Source organism: Chrysochloris asiatica, unplaced genomic scaffold, assembly GCF_000296735.1.
Source record: "Chrysochloris asiatica unplaced genomic scaffold, ChrAsi1.0 scaffold00017, whole genome shotgun sequence".
Lineage (NCBI taxonomy): Eukaryota > Metazoa > Chordata > Mammalia > Afrosoricida > Chrysochloridae > Chrysochloris > Chrysochloris asiatica.
Genome location: NW_006408535.1, coordinates 32,046,656 through 32,050,095, shown reverse-complemented (window position 1 = coordinate 32,050,095; position 3,440 = coordinate 32,046,656).

The window sequence follows — 3,440 nt, the reverse complement described above, 5'->3', positions numbered from 1 at the left end:
TGCTGATGGGGTACAACAAAATGAAGACAACAGCTGTAAACATTCATTAATAATCAGAACATGCAATGTATGAAGTATGACTCTAGGAAAATTGGAAATTGTCAAAAATGAAATGGAACACATAAACATCAATATCTTAGGCATTAGTGAGCTGAAATGGACTGGTATTGGCCATTTTGAATCTGGCAAATACATGTTTACTATGCCAGCAATGACAAATTGAACAGGAATGGGATTGCATTCATTGTCAAAACGAACATATCCAGATCAGTCATGACGGTGAATAAGGAAGACCGTAGAAGAATTGATGCTTTTGAGTTATGGTGTTGGAGGAGACTATTAAACGGGCCATGGGCTGCCGAAGGAACCAACAGATCTGTGTTGGAAGAAGTGCAGCCAGAGTGTTCCTTGGAGTCCAGGATGGCCAAACTTTGTCTCTCATACTTCGGACATATTGCCAGGAGGGACCAGTTGCTGGAAAAGGATATCATGTTTGGTAAGGTGGAGCTCTGGTAGCATAATGGTTACGAATCGGGCTGCGAACCTCAAAGTCAGCAGTTCGAAACTACCAGCTGTTCCGCGGGAGAAAGATGAGGCTTTCTGCTCCCGTAAGGATTTACAGCCTCGGAAACCCCGTACAGGGTCACTTTGGGTCAGAACCAACTCGACGGCACTTAACAACAACAAGGTGGAGGGTCAGAGAAAAAGAGGAAGACCCCCAGCGAGATGGACTGGCAAACTGGCAGCATCAATGGGCTCAAGTGTGGCAACAATTGTGAGATTGGCCCAGGACTGGGCAGTGTTTCATTCTGTTGTATATAGGGTTGCTATGAGTCGGTATCGACTCGATGGCACCAAACAACAGCAATGCTCAGTTGATCTTTGACGATGAACACAAACATATTAAGTCGGGGAAGAGATAGTCTCTTCAACAAATGGTGCCAGCAAAACAGGAAATCCATTTGCAGAAGAATAAAACGCGGCCCATATCTCATACCATATATAAAAATGAACTCAGCATAGATTCAAGACCTAAATGTAAAGCCTAGATATCAATGATAAAATCAGTATAAACTTGGGTGCTCTGGTCCATGGCACAAATGCATTATCAAGCCTAATTGAAAACACACAAAGCAGAAGATAAAATAAATAACTGGGACCTCCTAAGAATTTATACTTTCGTACATCAAAAGATTTCACCAAAAGAGTAAAAAGAGAACCCACAGATTCAGAAAATTCTTTTAGTAACGGCACATCAGACAAGGGTCTACTGTCTAAAATTTATTGACTGCTTCAACCCCCTCAATAATAAGAAGACAAACAATCCAATTTAAAAATGGGCAGAGGATGCATGTCTTAACAAAAGAACACCTTCAGGCAGTCAACAAATATAGGAAGAAATGCTCCCAATCACTAGCTATTAATTAGAGAGATGCCAATCAAAACAACAATGAGATATCGTCTAACCCCAGCATTAATAGCAAACATTTTAAAACAGAAAACAATGTTGGAGAGGGTATGGCGAACAGGGTACCCTACTACACTACTGGTGGGACTGTAAAATGGTGCAACCACTGTAGAAAACAGCATAACACTTTCTCAGAAGGTTGGAAATACAAAAAACCGTATGACCTAGCAATCTCTCTACTTGACATATATCCTCAATAAATAAGAGCCATAACATGAATAGATATATGCATGCCATGTTCACTGCAGCATTATTCACAATAGCAAAAATGTGGGTACAGCCTGGATGCCCACCAGCAGAAGAATGGTTGAACAAATTTTGGTGCATATACACAATGGAAAATTATGCAAGATTGAAGAATAACAATGACTCTGCAAAATACCACATAACATGGAAGAACCTGGTGTACATTATGCTATATAAAATTAGTTGATCACAAAGGGACATATATTGTATGAGACCACTAAAAAGTCAAGAAAAGGTTTAAATTCTACAATAAACTTACTATGATGGTTACAGGGTTGGAAGGGAAAGGATCCTTATTCATTGCGGAGAGTGTAGACGTGTGTTAACTTGGGTGATGGGGAAGGCAAAGGAAAGGAAGGAAAAGAGAAGAAAGAAGGGGATGAGAAGTAAATCTCTTTTTTTTTTTCATGTACTGGAAGGGAAACAATGTATATTTATTTTCTCTAAAAAAAAAAAAGAGCTTGTTGTTGCTGTTGTTGTTGTTAAGTGCCGTTGAGTCGGTTCCGACCCATAGCGACCCTGTACAGGGTTTCCGAGGGTGTAAATCTTTACGGGAGTAGAAAGCCTCATCTTTCTTCCGCGGAGCAGCTGGTAGTTTCGAACCGCTGACCTTAAGGTTCACAGCCCGATTCGTAACCACTACGCTACCAGAGCTCCTAGGTGCCATCAAGTCGGTACCGACCCATAGTGACCTTATGCACAGCAGAATGAAACACTGCCCAATCCTGGGCCAACCTCACTACTGTTACCAAACTTGAGTCCATCGATGCTGCCACCTGACCAATCCATCTTGGTGGGGGTCTTCCTGTTTTTCTCTGACCCTTCACCTTACCAAACATGATATCCTTCTCCAGTGACTGGTCCCTCCTGACAATATGTCCTAAGTATGAGAGATGAAGTTTGGCCATCTTGGCCTCCAAGAAACACTCTGGCTGCACTTCTTTCAAAACAGATCTATTGATTCTTTTGGCAGTCCATGGCACCTTCAATACTCTCCTCCAACACCATAACTCAAAAGCATCAATTCTTCTACGGTCTTCCTTATTCACTGTCCATCTTTCTCATGCATATGAGATTATTGAAAATACCATGGCTTGGGTCAGGCCCACCTTAGTCCTCAAGCTGACATCTTTGCTCTTCACCACTTTAAAAAGGTCTTGTGCAGCAGATTTGCCTAATGCAATACATCGTTTGATTTCTTGACTGCTGCTTCCGTGAGTGTTGATAGTTGATCCAAGAAGAATGAAGTCCTTGACAACTTCAATCTTTTCTCCATTGATAAGAATGTTGTTTATTGGTCCAGTGGTGAGGATTTTTGTTTTCTTTACATTGGGATGTAATCCATATCGAAGGATCTTCATCAGTAAATGTTTTTAATCCTCTTCACTTTCAGCAAGCAAGGTTGTATCGTCTGCATATCGCAGGTTGTTAATGAGTCTTCCTCCAATCCTGATGCCGAGTTTTTCTTCATATAACCCAGCTTCTCGGATTATTTGCTCAGCATACAATTTGAATAAGTATGGTGAAAATACAACCTTGTCGCAACACCTTTTTTAATTTTAAACCATTTAGTGTTCCCATGTTCTTTTCAAACAACTGCCTCTTGGTCCAGGTACAGATTCCTCATGAGAACAATTAGTATTCCAGAATACTCATACTTTACAATGTTGTCCATAGCTTGTCATGATCCACACAATCAAAAGCCTTTGTGTAGTCAATAAAGATG